Here is a 20785-nt window from a genome sequence, read left to right on the forward strand (position 1 = left end):
TCGTTTCTTTTGGCGTGGTATTTACCGTTCTGTTTGCCATTACGTCACCTCCTGAAAATCTTGTCAGCACTGCCAAAAACCAGCAGCCCTAGCAGCTGGCTGTCTTCAGCCCATTGAAATACCATTTGAGCCATTCCTTCGGTTAGGTCTTGATCTCCTTGGCCCAATTCCTCTATCGCTTAGTGAGAACAAGGGGATAGCAGCTGCTACGGACTACACCACCCGGTACGCGATCACGCGGGCTCTCCCTACCAGTTGTGCAACTGACGTCGCTGACTTCCTTCTCGAAGCTGTGATACGTCACCACGGCGCTCCTCGACAACTCCTTACCAACCGGGGCTGCTACTTTCTCTCACAGGTTATCCAGGACATCTTGCACACCTGCGCTACAAAGCTTAAGTTTATAAAGGCGTATCATCCTGAGACGGACGGCCCTCACAGGGCAGCTCAATAGAACTTTCACAGAATTCTTGCTATGTACGTCTCTACCGACCACCGGGACTGGGGTGCCGCTCTGCCGTTCGTCACATTCGCCTACAATACGTCCCGCCATGATTCTGCTGGTTTCTTCCCATTTTATCTCTTGCACGGACGAGACCCTCAACTACCGTTTGACACGATCCTCCCAGCCATTCTCGATACGTCACAATATGCTCGTGATGCCATATCTGGAGCTGCAGAGGCACGTGAGATTGCACGCCTGCGTCTGACCACTTCCCAGGAAAAGCTACGACGCATATTAACGCTCGTCACCATGATGTCCACTTTAACCCTGGTGACTTCGTGCTTCTTGAAACCAGCTTGGCGACTTGGTCTTTGTGAGACGCTGATTTCGCCGTATTCAGGCCCATATTGCGTCTTGCGTCAAGTGACAGGCATGACCTCCAAGATACAAGCGCTCGATACTCCACACCGTGATCCTCCTCTGATATCGTTCACGTCGCTCGACTGAAGCGGTATCACTCAGACCTACCAAGCGCCAGGACAGTGCCTTTGCCGCCGGGGGTCATGCTACGAGACGCTGCATTAGCGAACAATCATGACAAGACTGAAGAATACCACGATCGCCGAGAGTTGTGCGCGCGGGCTTCGTCTTGTATGCCTGTCTTCTGCCCGTTGTGTATATTGTGTAAATATATTGTCAAGCGTCTTTTTTCCTCGTAACAAATGGACATTTCTTATTGCGTCATCCTGAGTACGTCCCAAAGACGTTTTTGTCACGATGTAGGATGCTTCTGGGACACCTTGATCTAGTGATCATGCAAAGGACGTTTGTGGACATTTGTTTGTGATTTAGGACATCCACAGGACGTTCATATTGATCATAAACTAACATAATACAGATATTCCACAGAATGTGCCCTAGCCGTGCAGCAGGCCTGCTGCATTTACCCACATACTACCAACAAAGTCCCCCGCAGGGGCGTCTGCGCAAGCAGGCGTTTGGTGAGTTGCGCCACCACGTACCTGAGCACACGGGGGTTGGACCCTCCCACGCGTAGCCGTGCGTGGCTTTGCCGTGTCTGGGGAAAGGGGGATCCTGGAGGTTGAGCCGATGCCGGGTGTTTGGACCTTTAAGGCCCCCCGGCAGAGGCAACACACCTCTTCGGCCTCTGCTTCACATAGACGGCACCTCCAGACTGACCCACCTGGAGGAAATCGGCAGTCGCCTTTTCCTGTCCCCCTCTTCAATCTTTTGTCTTTCTCTCTCACTTTTCCATCTGTCCTGTCTTCTAGTCACTTCTTCTCACTTCCGAATTTCTGGGCGGCAAGGGTTAACCTGGTGTAGCTATCCAACCTTGGGTATTTTATATTAGGTTATAGCGGCGATGCATGGCTGGCGTCTGCAAGCATTCCATCCTTGTAGCGTCCCCTTGTTGGGCTCGGTGGTGGGTGGCTACCATCGCCGCCGAATTTAGCAATTTCATATGGCAAATCCTTTTCCCCCACTCCTGATCGCTCCCTGAAAAGGGGGCGCACCGATGAAAGTTTTAATTTCTTTTTGAAACCACAGCAGTCTTTCCCGAAGTATCACGTCATACACAGCCAGCATGAAACTAGGACAGTCCGAATGATCTCGCCATTTGTTGTAGCCAAATGTCTCAAGGAAGCAATCGGCCCAGGCTATAAAGTAACGAAGATGGGAAGCGGCGATCTTCTTCTAGAAGTTCGCGACAAAGCACAGTACGACAAGCTTTCGAACTTGTGGCGTTTGGAGACATCCCCGTGTCTGTGGGCCCCCACAGGTCAATGAACACAGTGCGCGGTGTCGTCTCGGAGGACGATCTCCTTGAACTAAGTGAAAGCGAACTACTTGAAGGATGGCAAGACCAGAACGTAGTCAAGGTGCAGAGGATACATTAAGGCGAGGATGACAAGCAAATACCTACCAAGCACATTATCATTACTTTCGGAACTAGCAATCTACCAGAATCAATTGAAACCGGCTACTGCAAGCTTCGTGTCAGGCCATACATCACAAATCCGCGTCGATGCTTCAAGTGTCAGCGTTTTGGGCATGGGTCGCAAAACTGCCGAGGGCGCGCTACTTGTGCTAAGTGTGGTTCAAATGAACACGCTTCTGACATCTGCACTTCAGCAACCCGCTGGTGCCAACTGTGAAGGAGATCACCCCGCCTACTCGCGATCGTGCCCCTCGTGGAAAAAAGAGAAACAAATTATAGAACTGAAAGTCAAACTGAACCTATCTTTCCCAGAGGCACGTAGGCGTTTCTATCTCCATAACCATCCAGTCCTTCATATTCCGATGTGGCGCGCCGGGGGGCAGCGCCACATCTTTCGGCGGCTGCCCAAGTCACACGGAGTGTGACGGCGGTCACGCCATCAGCCCCCCGGCTGGAGCAGCCAGCGCTGTTCCGCCCCCTGCCAAGGAGGGCCAGCAGACCCGCGGGCCTGCTGGACCCAGGGCCACTGCCCGTGCAGTTCGGCCTGAAACCCCCGCGAACATCCCCGCTGAGCGGGCACTGTCCACCGCCTCAGACGAGGTGATGGACACAAGCAGACCACCGGCGTCTCAGACGCCCAAAGAACGGTGCAGCTCCCTGGAGCGCACCGGGAAGAAAGGAAAACCACGCATCACGGGGCCTGGAAAGGTCTCGTGAACTAACTTCTTTCTTTCTGTACACACATCACCAACTTCTTTTCCATTATGGATACCCAAGTATTACAATGGAACGTGAGAGGACTTCTACGTAACCTTGACGATGTTAAAGAACTCCTCCGCAAATTCAGTCCAAAGGTGATGTGTGTACAAGAAACACACCTAAAATTAACACAGACGAACTTTTTAAAGCAATATGTCACTTTCCGCAATGACCGCGACGACGCTGTCGCCTCGTCAGGGGGTGTGGCCGTAATGGTCGATAAGGGCGTTGCATGTCAGCAATTAAGCCTCCGAACGTCCCTTGAGGCAGTTGCTGTCCGAGCAGTGTTGTTTGGTAAACTAGTCACAATTAGCTCCATCTACATTCCCCCTTCCCATCAGCTTTCCAGAACAGAATTTCAGAGCTTCATCGATGAACTTCCTCCGCCATACATAGTCGCTGGTGACCTTAACGCTCATAGCCCCCTGTGGGGCGACTCTCGTTGCGATGCGCGAGGGCGCCTTATAGAAAATTTTCTGTTTTCTTCAGGTGAATGTGTATTGAACAAGAAAGAACCTACGTACTACAGTATTACACATAACACATACTCGTCCATAGACTTAAGCATAGTGTCGAGCACTCTAATGCCATACCTGGAGTGGTCCGTCCTCAAGAACCCCTATGGAAGCGACCACTTCCCAATTATGTTGAACTCAACGAAACGAGATGGATGCTTGTCACCACCTCCTCGATGGAATATGGACTCGGCGAACTGGGAACTGTTCCGAGAGCTAACACACTTAGGCCGTGATGACATTGTTGCTCTTAACGTGGACGACGCCGTAGCATATCTAACTGGTTTTATTATTGACGCTGCTACAAAATGTATTAAACAACTAGTGGACTGGCTCAGAAGCGCCGCATTCCTTGGTGGAACGAAGAATGTCGTAAAGCCCGCAAAAATCAAACAAAGCTTGGGGATTGCTTCGCGATTCTCCTACTGCCGAAAATCTTATTAATTTCAAACAGGTTAAATCGCAAGGCAGAAGGACACGTCGACGTGCCAAGAGAGAGAGTTGGGAGAGGTACATTTCTGGAATAAATTCCTACACAGACGAGGCAAAAGTATGGAACAGGGTGAATAAATTAAAGGGCCGTGAGACGAACCCGCTGCCCTTAGTGAGTACCCAAGGAGATGGCCTGGAGAATCAGGCAAACTGTCTGGGCGAACACTTTGAATATGTCTCCAGTGCATCTCATTATACACAAACATTCCTGAGGTTCAAAGAACGCGCAGAGCGACAGCCCCTCGATCGGAAATGTGCCCGAAATGAACATTACAACAGCCCGTTCAGTTTAGCTGAACTTAAAGCTTCTCTTGCTTGTTGCAACGGTTCGGCACCAGGTGCTGACCGTATCATGTATGAAATGATCAAGCACCTACACCCTGAAACACAAAAGACACTTCTCTCTCTTTTTAATGTCATGTGGGCTGCTGGTTCCATTCCATCTTCTTGGAAAGAGGCTATAGTAATCCTCATACTTAAACAGGGCAAGGACCCGTCCTTACCTAGTAGCTACAGACCCATTGCTTTGACAAGCTGTCTGTGCAAGCTCTTCGAAAAGATGATTAACCGGCGCCTAATCTGTGTCCTAGAAAGCAACGGAATACTAGATCCTTACCAATGTGGCTTCCGGGAAGGTAGGTCGACTACAGACCACCTTGTCCGCATCGAGGCAATCATAAGGGATGCCTTTATACACAAACAGTTTTTTCTCTCCGTATTTCTTGATTTAGAGAAGGCATATGACACCACATGGCGCTTCGGTATTATCCGAGACCTTTCCGCTATGGGTGTCCGCGGCAACATGTTGAGTACTCTGCAAAGCTACCTTTCTAACCGTACCTTTCGTGTAAGGGTGGGCCAGGCCTTGTCTAGGTCTTTCACCCAGGAAACTGGTGTCCCGCAGGGCGGTGTGCTTAGCTGTACACTGTTTATTGTGAAAATAAATTCTCTACGCGCGGCTATTCCACGAACGATGTTCTACTCTGTATATGTAGATGATGTCCAGATTGTTTTAAATCGTGCAACTTTGCTGTCTGCGAACGACATGTCCAGCATGGCTTAAATAAAGTGGCTAAATGGGCTGATGAAAACGGTTTTAGGTTGAGCCCACAGAAAAGCACATGCGTCCTTTTCACTAATAAGAGAGGAATAGTACCAGACCCTGCTATTGAGCTGTCTGGTACCACATTACCTGTAAGCAAAGAGCACAAGTTTCTAGGCATCATATTGGACTCAAAACTCACATTCGTTCCGCACATCAAATATTTGAAGGCTAAGTGCCTGAAAACAACGAACTTATTGAAGCTGCTGTCGCGTACAACATGGGGCAGTGACAGGAAATGCATTTTGAACTTGTACAGGTGCCTTGTCGGCTCACGACTTGACTACGGGGCGATAGTTTACCAGTCTGCTGCACCCAGCGCCTTAAAAATGTTGGACCCTGTTCACCATTTAGGAATCCGCCTCGCGACTGGGGCCTTCAGGACAAGCCCCGTACAAAGCCTTTATGTGGAAGCGAACGTGTGGTCGCTCCACCTTCAGAGGACTTATGCCAGCTTTACATATTTCCTTAAAATAAATTCAAACCGTACACATCCTACCTATTTTACCATAAACGATACCACATCTGCCACACTATTTAATAATCGACCAACAGCGAAGCAGCCCTTCTCGCTACGCGTGAGAAAGCTCAGTGAATAAATGGGTGCTGCACTACTTGAACATTGCCTAATGCCTCCAGCGAAGCTGCTACCGCCTTGGCAGTGGCAGCTGGTTGAATGTGACACATCGTTTATTGAAGTCACAAAACACGCGCCAGATGCACACATTCAAATGCACTTTTTAGAACTAAAGTCAAAATACTCTTGCCCTGAATTTTACACAGACGCATCAAAGTCACATGCTGGCGTTTCCTATGCGGCAGTCGGTCCGTCCTTCTTGGAATCCGATGTACTTTATCCCCACACAAGCATCTTTACGGCAGAGGCCTATGCAGTACTATCGGCGGTGAAACACATTGATAGATTGAAACTCCAAAAGGCTGTAATATTTACCGACTCTTTAAGCCTTGTTAAAGCGTTAATGATGCCGCAAAAACATAAACACCCTGTAATTATGAACCTCTACTCACTGATCTGCTCTGTTTATGCATCTAAACAACAAATCATAATATGCTGGGTGCCTGGGCATAGAGACATCGAGGGTAATGTTCTTGCCGATCAAATGGCCACATCAATAACATCGCACGCTATTAATCCTACCGCTGCTGTCCCTGTAACAGATTTGAAACCTTTCTTGCGGAAGAAACTGCGAAGCTACTGGCAACGTTTGTGGGATGCGCAAACAAATAATAAGCTTCACTTGATTAAGCCACAGTTAGGTTTCTGGCCCTCTGCATCAAAAACACGGCGAACTGATGTCCTATTCTGTCGCCTCAGAATAGAACACACATATGGTACCCACAATTTTCTATTGAGTGGTAATGATCCTCCAACCTGTGGTAGATGTGGCGAGAGGCTCACCGTTCTTCACGTCCTCCTGGAATGTAGGGAAGCCGAGAGAGAGAGGAAGAAACATTTTCCTCTGGCATACCGCTGTTCTATCCCTCTTCATCCTGCTATGTTTCTTGGCAAAGAACCGCTTTTCACTACCAAAGCAGTCCTCGCTTTTTTGAATGATGTTGTCTTGCATGTTATCAGCCCAAGAAATACTTAATGCATCCTCTCTCAAGAGGATGCCACTGTGATAATAGTTCAGTTTAGCCTCTGACATATCTTAGTATATCATCAATCTTTCACAATGCATCCCTCGTATCCATAGCACACTTCATTAGTCATTGCCATATTCTTAGTACCTATAGATTTTACGCATTTTACAGCGACTATTTTAGGCCTCTTTACAGCCATGCCACATCTGTTTTATCCACACCTTCTAATTCACCATTCATGTACCACTGACACGTCATTATCATCGCCTTGGCGCTCTTTGGCCGCATCTGGCCCTTGCGCCAAAAAACTCCAACAATCAATCAATCATCAAACCAACAAAGTAAGCTACGTATAGCTTGCATGTCCTGACTGATAGTTTATACTAGATGTTTTGATTTAATGCATTTTTGTGAAGTTCTATTTAATATATTAGTTTACCGTAGCAGGGAATTTTATGCACAGTGCTTAGCTGCGCTCTGCAAGTAATTCCTTGCTACGGTAAACCATTACATTATATAGAACTGGATAAAAATGCATTAAATCAAAACATATAGTACAGACTATAATCAGTCAGGACATGCAAGCTAGACATAGCTTATTTTGTTAATAGTATGCGATTAAATGCAGCAGGCCTGCAACAGCAACAAAGCTACAGAACTAAGTTCTGCAGTCTGCTGAATCATTTGACAATATCTTTAAAAGAACAACATTTATTTCAATAAAACGGCTGCAGGAAAATAACAAGATCAACTTTCAAATGTACTCGGCAGTTTTCAGTAAATCACATCAATGCAAACAAATAGGACTCAGTAATTTGAACACGCCGTGGTTTTTCAGCGGCTATGGTGTTAGGCTGCAGAGCACAAGGTCGTGGGATCGAATCCCGGCCACGGCGGCCGCATTTCGATGGGGGCGAAATGCGACAACACCCACGTACTGATTTAGCTGCACGTTGAAGAACCCCAGGTGGTCCAAATTTCCGGAGTGGGGAATTTCCATGTCGTGCCTAATCAGATCGGCGTGCTATGGCGTGCCTAATCAGATCGTGGTTTGGGCCCATAAAACCCCATAGTTTAATTTTTATTTTTTTTCAGTAATTTGATCATACAAACTCACCCATTAGAGGTTATGACGCAACATGGCCAGTAAAAAAGTGCAATTAAAAAGTTTACAAACGCACTTTGGCTAGCAAGAAAACTTAAGAACTCACGGTGAGGCCACTACGGAAGTTATCAGGACTGCTGCGGGCTCACTTCAGTGGTCACAGGCACATCAACAGAAAATGTGCTGAAAAGTTCAGATATGCTAGCCATTAAAGTAGTTGCTAGAGCCTTTCTGTAGACCGTATTTAGTAGTTACACGCACTAACACAAATAATGCTAAAGATGTCACAACTACATTAGGTGTTAACGAAGTTACTACTACAGGTTTTCCCGGTGAAATTAATCCGAACGCCAGCTATTTTAATCCAAGCGCCAGTCAATTTAATCCACGCGCCACACATTTAATGTACGCGCCAACTAATTTAATCTACGCGCCAAGTATTTTAATCCTTACGCCAGTGAATTTAATCCAAAGTGTAGGTCCACTTGCGGGGTGCATAAGAAGTTCAAAATAACGACGAAATGTTATAATTTTGCGCAGACCAAACGTAACTGAAATTGACTTCATACGCTACGAAGCATACTTCAAACCACATGAAAAAGAGTCACGTACCATAACCTAACTTTCTTGAGGCCCTCATGGGTCATTCCCAACCATATTGACATGGATATCAAACGAACAGCAATTGAAGAAGCTATGCGATGGTGCACACGTAACCAACGTCAAACCAGGTGCGAAAAAGGTGTCACGTGACCTCACGTATAATTCGCTGGCCCATGCGTGATTCCCAACCATATTGACATGGATATCAAACGAACGGGCTTCGAAGAAGCTTTGCGATGGTACACACGTAACGAATGTCAAACCAGGTGGGAAAAAGGTGTCACATGACCTCACGTATCATTCGCTGGCCCATGCGTGATTCCCAACCATATTGACATGGATATCAAACGAACGGGCTTCGAAGAAGCTTTGCGATGGTACACACGTAATGAACGTCAAACCAGGTGCGGAAAAGGTGTCACGTGACCTCACTTATCTTTCGCTCGCCCATGCGTGATTCCCAAGCATATTGACATGGATATCAAACGAACGGGCTTCGAAGAAGCTTTGCGATGGTACACACGTAATGAACGTCAAACCAGGTGCGGAAAAGGTGTCACGTGACCTCACTTATCTTTCGCTGGCCCATGCGTGATTCCCAACCATATTGACATGGATATCAAACGAACGGGCTTCGAAGAAGCTTTGCGATGGTACACAAGTAATGAACGTCAAACCAGGTGGGAAAAAGGTGTCACGTGACCTCACGCATAATTCGCTGGTCCATGCGTGATTCCCAACCATATTGACATGGATATCAAACGAACGGGCTTCGAAGAAGCTTTGCGATGGTACACACGAAACGAACGTCAAACCAGGTGGGAAAAAGTGTCACGTGACCTCACGTATCTTTGGCTGGCCCATGCGTGATTCCCAACCATATTGACATGGATATCCAACGAACAGGCTTCGAAGAAGCTTTGCGATGGTACACACGTAACGAATGTCAAACCAGGTGGGAAAAAGGTGTCACATGACCTCAGGTATAATTCGCTGGTCCATGCGTGATTTCCAACCATATTGTCATGGATACTAAACGAACGGGCTTCGAAGAAGCTTTGCGATGGTACACACGTAACGACTGTCAAACCAGGTGGGTAAAAGGTGTCACGTGACCTCACGTATAATTCGCTGGTCCATGCGTGATTCCAAACCATATTGACATGGATATCCAACGAACTGGCTTCGAAGAAGCTTTGCGATGGTACACACGTCCCATACTTCAAACAACGTGAAAGAGAGTTACGTGACATCACGTATTATTCGTTACGCTCTCATGGGTCATTCCCAACCATACTGACATGGATATCAAACGAACAGGCTTCGAGGAAGCTCTGCGTTTGCACCCACACAAAGCACGTCAGACCACAAATAAAGCAGTACCACCAGACCTCAAAACTTTCAACAGCCATTGGGAGATTCAGGAACATACAACATATAAACAAACGGGAATCGAACAGACACTCTTACTGTTGCCACGTTAAATGACGGAAACCGAGAAGAAAAGCGCGTGACGCGACTTCACGTAACTCGGCATCGAATTTGACTGACTGCTGAACCGATTTACATGGATATCACGGCAAAAGGAATTTACCTTGAGAGCAGGTGGTAGTCATAGAACTTAATTGGTAAAGCTTGGCATAATTATTTTTTTTTGTTTCGTCGCCCACGCACAGAAAGACTGAAATATGTGCCAATTCTGGTTTCGTTAGTTGCTCTTAACACATTAACGCTGCTATTCGAATTGTTGTAAAGTTCTCGTTACTCGGAATGCTGTGCTGATTTGCGCGTAATTAGGGCGCACTGACTGAACTGGAAGAGATGGTTATATTTATTTTTTAACAGCGAAGCTTTTTAAGCCAGCCGTAATTTGTCGTGCGTAGCCGTGGTAGCCATGACAAACCAAAGAAGGAGGAGACGGTCTCCTCCTCGCCAGCTCTCTGCTTTTCCGACCCCCGCCTCTCTTCTCTCTGCGGCGCGCTGAACCAGGAAAAAAAATTACTCCAGCTCCCGCTAAAGGAAACCATGTGTGGATGCGAAGCTGTGGGGAGATGGTTAGCTTGAGCGGGAGATGGTTTCCCGTCCCATGTCAAGGTATATGTACTCGCCACAGAGTCAACGAGAGTTCTGCCGCGGTCGTGGCGGCTCTAAATTTTATCTCCCCGGTGACGTCAAGCTGTGGCTGTGACGGTGACGCCAAGCTGTGGCTGGTCGAAACCTGCCGAGCCGACGCCAGAGGTGCCTGCTGCATTCACGGACACCGTGAGCGTTCGGCGCGAACTCGGGGACACGGAGAAACGCGGGCGGCGTCGGCAGCAGCTCTGCGCGTTGCCTCGTTGGTGCTGCTGCAATTTTTTTCTCGCCATTCGTTGCGCAATCCGGAGAGGAGAGGAGCATCGGGGAGGAGAGGAGGAATGCCGAGAGGAGAGGAGATGAGAAGGAGAGGAGGGGGAGGAGGATGCGCATGCGGAGTAGGAGTGTGGACGCACGGCGGTTGAATGGATGGAGGGAGGTATGGAGGGAGGGAGTGACATAGCCCCGAGCATAAGATGCTTCGCATCTAAAAAAGGCGAAAGCTTGCACTAGGCCGCGCAAAGCTCAAGACACAGCGAAGCTGGTCGATTGATATCGAACGGCTAGCCTCCAAGGCGTTCGGCGGCTGCAAGCAGCAGCGTTCGTGGCACTGTGCCAATCTTCGTTAGCCTGCCTGTGTTTGTGGCATACCAGGAACGCTGTCGCTCGTAGGCGTCGACGCGTCCAGCGCTAGTCACGCGAAATGTCGCCAACGCGTTCGGCGTCGGCAAGCGACAGTGCTGTTCGCACTGTACAAAGCTTGGTTAGCCTGCCTGCATTTAGGGTATGCCAGGAGCGCTGTCGCTCGTCGGCGCCTACGCGTCCTATGCTAGTCACGCGAAATGTCGCGAAAGGGAAGGTACCTCCGAAAATGATCGCTCGAGAATACCTTCCTACATGCGTAGTTAAGTTAAACCAAGTTGAGACCTAGCAGCACGAAAGTTCTTACCTATCAGTAGCAGCCAGTAAGCTTCGCTGTGCCTAAGCTTTGCGCGACCGAGTGGAAACTTGCCTCAGCTTTTTCTGTAGCCGAGTCAGGATCTTTCTATTGCTCAGTACATGCTGCATAAATGTGTTCTTCCTAGCATCAAAGAAGCCCCCGAATACACGCAAAATTTCGGCGTGACTGGCCGCTCGAGGCACTTTGAGTGTATTCGCGAGCTTCTTACACGCTGTGAAAAACATTTTTATGTAGCACGTATGGAGCAACAAAAAGCAGTATTTGCAGTTTTTCATGTTGCTCTGTAATTTTCTCATTGAAACTTTTCAACTAATTTTTATGTTTCACAAGTTGAATAATTAATACTAATTATGTAATTAGGCAGAATGCAAAAATAATATGAGTATCTCCAAGCGACGGCAAGCCAGATTACCTTGGCTCTCTCCACCTACGTATCATTTGCATAGTTTTAAATCTTGGGGCGTGGTAGTTGGGACACCCTGTATCGTATACTTCCTTTCCGGCAGAACGGACTGTACGGTGCTCAGCAACTTAAACGCCATAATCGCGCCGCATTGCGGTTGGCGCTTTTTGCGCCATCAGTCAACAATGTGTGATCACGGGGTATCAAATTCGTCACAAAGGCTCTGGCTATGATCGCTAACAACAATGTTTCTGCTCGGTGGACCGAGGGCTCATAGATGGTGCAAAAATAGTTCGCAGCGATGCCCTCGGAGCGTTAATTACCTTTCAATCGGCGAGCACTGTACCTTCATCGTTACCTCTGCGTGCAAGGACACCTTTGCTTACCCGCCGGGATAGCTCAGTCAGCTAAGGCGTTGCGCTGCTGAGCACGAGGTAGCGGGATCGAATCCTGGCCGCGGCGGCCGCATTTCAATGGAGGCGAAATGCAAAAACGCCCGTGTGCTTGCATTGTAGCACACGTTAAAGAACCCCAGGTGGTCAAAATTAATCCGGAGCCCTCCACTACGGCGTGCCTCATAATCAGAACTGGTTTTGGCACGTAAAGCCTGAGAAAGAAGAAGACACCTTTGCTTGTGATTTTTGACTCGCAGCGGTGCACACAATAAATATGGGTTTGCGCTGCTGAGCTCGAAGTCGCGGGTTTGACCGCGCTCTCGGCGACCGTATTTCGAAGGGGCGAAATTTGACAACGCTCGTATACTTAGATTGAAGTCCACTGTGAAAAACGCCAGGTAGTCAAAATCATTTCATTATCGCCCACTACGGCATGTCTAATAAATATATCATGGTGCTGCACGAAAAACCCCATATTTAAGCTAACTCTTTATTCTCTTTTAATCTGCCTGGAAGCCATGTGCCCAGTTAGCGCTCGCTCACTACTCTACTATTTCAGTTATACTGGGACGGCTGTAACTGAAATGAAACATAGCAAAATGTATTGCTGTTTATTGTAAAAGGGTTTAAAGAAATACGGTAATTGAATACAGAAATTTGTTTATAACCAGAGCAGCACTCACTGAGGCAATCTTTGTCATCGATTAAAGATGGCCTTCACATGTCGCAAGAGTTCAGTGCGGCATCCAAAAAGGAAAAGGTGTGCTCGTCGTATGAAGCACAGTCCGCACTTTGTACTCGCTGCATGGAGTGTACGGCTGCCTCGATGAGCATGGCCCGTCGGTGGTCTTTCTTTGTCATGTCCGATGGAGTAGTGAGCAATTCTTGGTGGCGCTCGCTCAGAAAAGCTTTAACATGCCACTTGAACTTTGAAAACATCTCTTCAATAGGATTAAAGAAGGGGCTGTAGGGTGGCAGATTCTTCACAGAGTGTGTCATGCTTGCGAGGGTGGCATTTTCAGCGCGATGGTGGGCCGGTGAGTTGTCAAAAATGAATACGGCGTGGCTGGTGGGGTCATTTTGTTGAACTTGCTTCGAGGCTTCAGCAAGAAATTCATTGAATACTAGCCAATGAACTTTATCTACTGCCTTCCAGAGAATTAATCCATCTGCAGACATACACGCTATAATGTTTATGTTTGCACCCTTCGTGCTAGGCACCATTCGAACAGCTGGTGTTCCGCGGTTTGCCCTGGCGAAGCTTCTGGCACACCAGACATTGAAATTTGTCTCATCGACATAAATTTGGGTGAGATTTGAAGTTTGATTTTGGAGCCATTGCGCATAGTCTCTGCGGTCACACGCTTCACGTCGCTCCGGTTACGATCAGCTGGTCTGGGAGTGGCAAGCTTCAGGGTGTAGCAGTGATCATCGAGCAGTCGGTTAATAGTAGACGTGCTCACTTGAAGTCCTTGGTACATTTCAGATAGTGTTGTCAGTATTTGATTGAGCGTAAATGCCGGATTTTCATCCACTATATCACAAACAGTGCTAGCGATGTCTGGCCCAAACCTTCTTGCAGATCCTCCGCGCTTTCTTGTGTGATCCCTATCTGTAGCTGCAATGGAGCGCACAGTAGCTGCAATGGAGCGCACAATAGCCTATCTGTAGCTGCAATGGAGCTGCAATGGGCAATCCCACTACGGCATGTCTAATAACTATATCATGGTGATGCACGAAAAACCCCATATTTAACCTAACTCTTTATTCTCTTTTAATCTGCCTGGAAGCCTTGTGCCCAGTTAGCGCTTGCTCACGACTCTACTAATTCAGTTATACTGGGACGGCTGTAACTGAAATAAAACAGGAAAATGTATTGCTGTTTATTGTAAAACGGTTTAAAGAAATACGTTAATTGAATTATGGAAATTTGTTTATAACCAGAGCAGCACCCACTGAGGCAATCTTTCTCATCGATTAAAGATGGCCTTCACATGTCGCAACAGTTCAGTGCGGCATCCAAAAAGGAAAAGGTGTGCTCGTCATATGAAGTACAGTCCGCAATTTACAGTCCGTCAGCGCCCAACTGCTTCAAGTTTCCTCCCTTTCTAAACGTGTCAACAATTCTCTCTCTGTCTACTCTAGAGACTGACCTGTACTTCACTTTCTCTTCGCCTTGTTCTTTCCGGGGTCGGCCACGCCGTCGAGAGTTTGCCCCATCCATCGCTACCGAGCAGAGGTTCTGGACGTTGTTCATGAGCCGGTATTCACGGCAAGAGCATTGACAGCACGTGCCGATGAAAAGCTACTGCAGCACTTTGCTGAGAAACCGTCACTGCGGCCGAGAATATTGTTTTTCATAAGCCGCAACGGCCGTCTGCTGAACCATTTTCCTATACAATAGTTTCCTAAACCTTCCGCGCTGGCACTAACTTTTTTCTTACTAAGAAATAATAAAAAAAACATTTTCACCGAACACACTCGTCATTGAAAAAAAAAATTCGAGAGACATCGTACGTACCGACGACCGTGAAAACGTGTGTACTCTGCAGCAGCGACTGTGGAAACAGTAGCTATCGTCTGCAACTAACTGACGTGTAAGCAGTCGTCTGCTTTCATCTCATTGAACTGCTTGCGGGTAACGTTCAGTTACAGAGTATATATACCGACATTTTGCTGTCGCCTGTACGCACGACGTTTCTTTTTTTTACCATTGACTAACAAATACAGCAACAACATGATTCGAGCATATTGTCATCCGTTCTATTGGATTTGCGCTGTCAACTGAAATCCACGCTGCAGCCACCACCTTCCGCGCCCTTTCGCATTGGCCACATAGAAGTAGCTCAGCGAGGACACCAATACTGTATGGCTGGCGTTAAAAAGAAATTATTTTTGAATGCTAAACGCTAAAGAAGTCCCAACTCACCTACGCTCACAATCCGCCGAGCAATGTGCGCAATTACCGCAGACAAAATGTTGACTGCTTAAACGTTGTTTCACATCCAGCGCGTTTCAGAACACTTTATTGCTGATGTATTTAGGAAAAACGCAATGACACTTTACACTTTTTAGGATCGTCCTACATTAAAAGGAACTATGTCATGAACAAAAATCTGAGGTGCTGTTGTCTCTGCCATCTACCGAGCTTCAATACAATGCACAAACGTAAGCTTGATGAATAGCTAAAAGAATTGAATGAATAGATAAATAAAAATATCTCAAGGAAATGTGTTTTAACATCGTTTTCTTATAACATGCGTATTTACGCGATTGTAGCGTTATAGCGGTCTTTTGGTCAGTAATAAAACTGCTTAACTGCAGCAGGGTTTAACGACATATTGCCGTAAGTACGCATTTCACAAGGCGGGAGTACCCTTTTGAAGTTGCTAACGGGCACAGTTTTGAAGTACTATTTTTTATAGCGTAAGTGTTCTATTGGCGAGTTCCTTAGCCACGTCAGACGAAAAGTGTGACGTGGCTTGTATCTCCACGAAAATTCGTAATTAGCGAAGTTAAAACATTCAATCATTATAATAGCATAAATTTTGAACATTTGTTTCTTCATAACAGATAAGGAACAATTTGACCAAAAACAAAGAAAATAAGAAAATACGCAAGAAAATAAACTATCTTTTTCCAGTTCAGTCAGTGTGCAGTAATTACACACAATCAGCACAACATTCCGATTAACGCGAACTTCACAGCAATTTGATAGTATAGTTAATGTGTGAATAGCAACTACTAAAACTAGAATTCGCACGTCTTTCAGTCTCCCTGTGTGTGTGCGAGGAATAAAAAAAGTTATGGTATGGTTTACCGATTCAGTTCAATGCGCATCACCTTTCAAGGTAAATTCCTGGCACCGTGATATCCATATAAATCGGTTCAGCACTCTGCATCAAACGTAACGCTCGATGCAGAGTTACATGAAGTCATGTGACGCGCTTTTCTTTTTGGTTTCCATCGTTTTACGGGGAAACATTCCCGTTCGTTTATTATGCATTGTTAGTATGCTCGTGAATCACCCAATGTCTGTTGAAAATTTTGAGGTCATTTGACACTGCTTCATACGTAGTCTGACGCACTTTTCGTGGGAAGAAACGCAGAGCTTTATTGAAGCGCATTCGTTTGATGTCTATATCAGTATGGTTGGGAATGACCCATGAGAGCCTGGCAAAAGTTACGTGATGTCAAGTGACTTTTCTCACGCTGTTTGAAGTATGCGACGTTCATACCATCGCAGAGCTTCTTCGAAGCCCGTTAGTTTGATATCCATGTCAATATGGTTGGGAATCACGCATGGGCTAGCGAAAGATACGTGAGGTTACGTGACACCTTTTTCCCACCTGGTTTGACGTTCGTTTCGTGTGTACCATCGCAAAGCTTCTTCGAAGCCCGTTCATTTGATATCCATGTCAATATGCTTGGGAATCGCGCATGGGCCAGCGAAAGATACGTGAGGTCACGTGACACCTTTTCGCCACCTGGTTTGACGTTCGTTCGTGTGTACCATCGCAAAGCTTCTTCGAAGCCCGTTCGATTGATATCCATGTCAATATTGTTGGGAATCACGAATTGACCAGCGAAAGATACGCGAGGTCACGTGACACCTTTTCCCACCTGGTCTGACGTTCATTTCGTGTGCACCATCGCACAGCTTCTTCGAAGCCTGTTCGTTTGATATCCATGTCAATATTGTTGGGAATCACGCATGGACTAGTGAATTATACGTGAGGTCACGTGACACCTTTTTCCCACCTGGTTTGACTTTCGTTTCGTGTGTACCATCGCAAAGTTTCTTCGAAGTCCGTTCATTTGATATCCATGTCAATATGGTTGGGAATCACGCATGGACCAGCGAATTATGCCTGAGGTCACGTCACACCTTTTTCCGACCTGGTTTGACGTTCATTACGTCTGTACCATCGCAAAGCTTCTTCGAAGCTCGTTCGTTTGATATCCATGTCAATATATTTGGAAGTCACGCATGGACCAGCGAATTATACGTGAGGTCACGTGACACCTTTTCCCACCTGGTTTGACGTTCGTTACGTGTGTACCATCGCAAAGCTTCTTCGAAGCCCGTTCGTTTGATATCCATGTCAATATGGTTGGGAATCACGCATGGACCAGCGAATTATACGTGAGGTCACGTGACACCATTTTCCCACCTGGTTTGACGTTCGTTACGTGTGTACCATCGCAAAGCTTCTTCGAAGCCCGTTCGTTTGATATCCATGTCAATATGGTTGGGAATCACGCATGGACCAGCGAATTATACGTGAGGTCACGTGACACCTTTTTCCCACCTGGTTTGACGTTCATTACGTGTGTACCATCGCAAAGCTTCTTCGAAGCCCGTTCGTTTGATATCCATGTCAATATGGTTGGGAATCACGCATGGACCAGCGAAAGATACGTGAGGTCACGTGACACCTTTTCCCCACCTGGTTTGACGTTCGTTACGTGTGTACCATCGCAAAGCTTCTTCGAAGCCCGTTCGTTTGATATCCATGTCAATATGGTTGGGAATCACGCATGGACCAGCGAATTATACGTGAGGTCACGTGACACCATTTTTCCACCTGGTTTGACGTTCGTTACGTGTGTACCATCGCAAAGCTGCTTCGAAGCCCGTTCGTTTGATATCCATGTCAACATACTTGGGAATCAAGCATGGACCAGCGAATTATACGTGAGGTCACGTGACACCTTTTTCCCACCTGGTTTGACATTCGTTACGTGTGTACCATCGCAAATCTTCTTCGAAGACCGTTCGTTTGATATCCATGTCAACATGGTTGGGAATCACGCATGGACCAGCGAATTATACGTGAGGTCACGTGACACCTTTTTCCCACCTGGTTTGACGTTCATTACGTGTGTACCATCGCAAAGCTTCTTCGAAGACCGATCGTTTGATATCCATGTCAACATACTTGGAAATCATGCATGGACCAGAAAATTCTAAGTGAGGTCACGTGACACCTTTTTCCCACCTGTTTTGACGTTCATTACGTGTGTACCATCGCGAAGCTTCTTCGAAACCCGTTCTTTTGATATCCATGTCAATATATTTGGAAATCACGCATGGACCAGCGAATTATACGTGAGGTCACGTGACACCTTTTTCCCACCTGGTTTGACATTCGTTACGTGTGTACCATCGCAAATCTTCTTCGAAGACCGTTCGTTTGATATCCATGTCAACATGGTTGGGAATCACGCATGGACCAGCGAATTATACGTGAGGTCACGTGACACCTTTTTCCCACCTGGTTTGACGTTCGTTACGTGTGTACCATCGCAAAGCTTCTTCGAAGCCCGTTCGTTTGATATCCATGTCAACATGGTTGGAAATCATGCATGGACCAGCGAATTATAGGTGAGGTCACGTGACACCATTTTCCCACCTGGTTTGACATTCGTTACGTGTGTACCATCGCAAATCTTCTTCGAAGACCGTTCGTTTGATATCCGTGTCAACATGGTTGGGAATCACGCATGGACCAGCGAATTATACGTGAGGTCACGTGACACCTTTTTCCCACCTGGTTTGACGTTCGTTACGTGTGTACCATCGCAAAGCTTCTTCGAAGCCCGTTCGTTTGATATCCATGTCAACATGGTTGGAAATCATGCATGGACCAGCGAATTATAGGTGAGGTCACGTGACACCATTTTCCCACCTGGTTTGACATTCGTTACGTGTGTACCATCGCAAAGCTTCTTCGAAGCCCGTTCGTTTGATATCCATGTCAATATGGTTGGGAATGACCCATGAGGGCCTCAAGAAAGTTACGTTATGTCACGTGACTCTTTTTCATGTGGTTTGAAGTATGCTTCGTAGCGTATGAAGAAGTCAACTTCAGTTACGTTTGGTATGCGCAAAATTATAACATTTCGTCGTTATTTTGAACTTATAATGCACCCCGCAAGTGGACCTAAACTTTGGATTAAATTCACTGGCGTGAGGATTAAAATACTTGGCGCATAGATTAAATTAGTTGGCGCGTAGATTAAATGTGTGGCGCGTGGATTAAATTGACTGGCGCTTGGATTAAAATAGCTGGCGTTCGGATTAAATTCAGCGGGAAAACCTGTAGTATGGCACCGATGCCGACGTTACTAGCATCGGTATGAACTTCAGTGTCGGCTGTCTCATCAAAATGGGCAAGGATTGGAGAAGCTTGCAGGCGTTTCCTTAACTCGTCAAAGGCGTCTTGTTGTTCGCTTTTCCACATGAAAGGTACATCTTCTCTTGTTAGTATTGTAAGGGGCTTGGCAATCTTTGAGAAGTTTTCCATAAATCTTCTGTAGTATGCGCATAAACGCCAAAAACGCCGTATTGACTTTTTGTCTGTGGGTGTCAGGAACCTAGCAACGGCTGCTGTCTTTTCCGGATCTGGCCGAACGCCTTCAGCACTGATGACGTGTCCAAGAAACCGAAGTTCATCGAAGCCGAACTTACATTTTTCCGGCTCAATTGTCAAGTCTGCGGCGCGAATAGTTTCTAATACTAGTCGCAGTCGCTTTAGATGTTGGTCAAATGTTGCGGAAAATACAACCACATCGTCCAAATACACTAAGCACGACTGCCATTTCAATCCTGCGAGCACAGTGTCCATCATTCGCTGGAACGTTGCAGGCGCGGAACAGAGGCCGAATGGGAGCGCTTTAAGTTCGTAGAGGCCGTCAGGGGTTACGAATGCTGTCTCTTCACGGTCCCGCTCATCCACCTCTATTTGCCAATAACCACTCTTGAGATCCAGGGAGGAGAAAAACTTTGCACATCTGAGCCGATATAACGTATCGTCGATACGCGGAAGGGGGTATACATCCTGCTTAGTTACGCCGTTCAATTTACGGTACTCGACGCAGAATCGAAGTGTATTATCTTTTTTCTTAACGAGCACTACGGGAGACGCCAATGGACTGCTGGAAGGCTGAATAACGTCATCTGAAAGCATCTCCTCTACTTGCTTCTTGATGATCTCCCTTTATTTTGGTGAAACTCGATACGGGTGCTGACATATCGGTCTTGTGGCGTCCTCTGTTATGATTCTGTGCCTTGCAACAGACGTGCGCCGTACCTTCGATGACGTAGAAAAGCAGTCAGAAAAATCCTTTATCAGGGCATGTATCTGTTTCTTTTGGGCTTCTGGGAGTCTTGGGTTGACAGTAACTGATCTGTCGACACTGCAGGTTCCTGGCAGAGCAGTTGACGTTGTCGTTAGGCTGCATAATTCGGTCGCTACACAGAACTCGTGGAAAAAGGCAATAGCTGTTCCTCGTGCGATGTGTTGGAATTCATTTCCGAAATTCGTAAGTGCGACATTTGCACGGCCATTGCTTAAGTGCACA

At 46.8% G+C, this 20785-nt stretch overlaps 2 long non-coding RNA genes across 2 annotated transcripts; one reads left to right on the plus strand and one right to left on the minus strand.

Moving 5' to 3' along the window:
- Window positions 1-16691: 16691 nt before the first annotated feature.
- LOC125942414 (uncharacterized) lies at window positions 16692-17979 on the minus strand. Its single transcript, XR_007465084.1, has 3 exons — window positions 17869-17979; window positions 17455-17730; window positions 16692-16767 (listed from the first exon to the last, which is right to left on the minus strand). It is a non-coding gene; the product is annotated as an uncharacterized LOC125942414 (long non-coding RNA).
- LOC125942411 (uncharacterized) lies at window positions 16868-18817 on the plus strand. Its single transcript, XR_007465080.1, has 3 exons — window positions 16868-16882; window positions 17708-17983; window positions 18674-18817. It is a non-coding gene; the product is annotated as an uncharacterized LOC125942411 (long non-coding RNA).
- Window positions 18818-20785: the final 1968 nt, after the last annotated feature.

Source organism: Dermacentor silvarum, chromosome 1, assembly GCF_013339745.2.
Source record: "Dermacentor silvarum isolate Dsil-2018 chromosome 1, BIME_Dsil_1.4, whole genome shotgun sequence".
NCBI lineage: Eukaryota > Metazoa > Arthropoda > Arachnida > Ixodida > Ixodidae > Dermacentor > Dermacentor silvarum.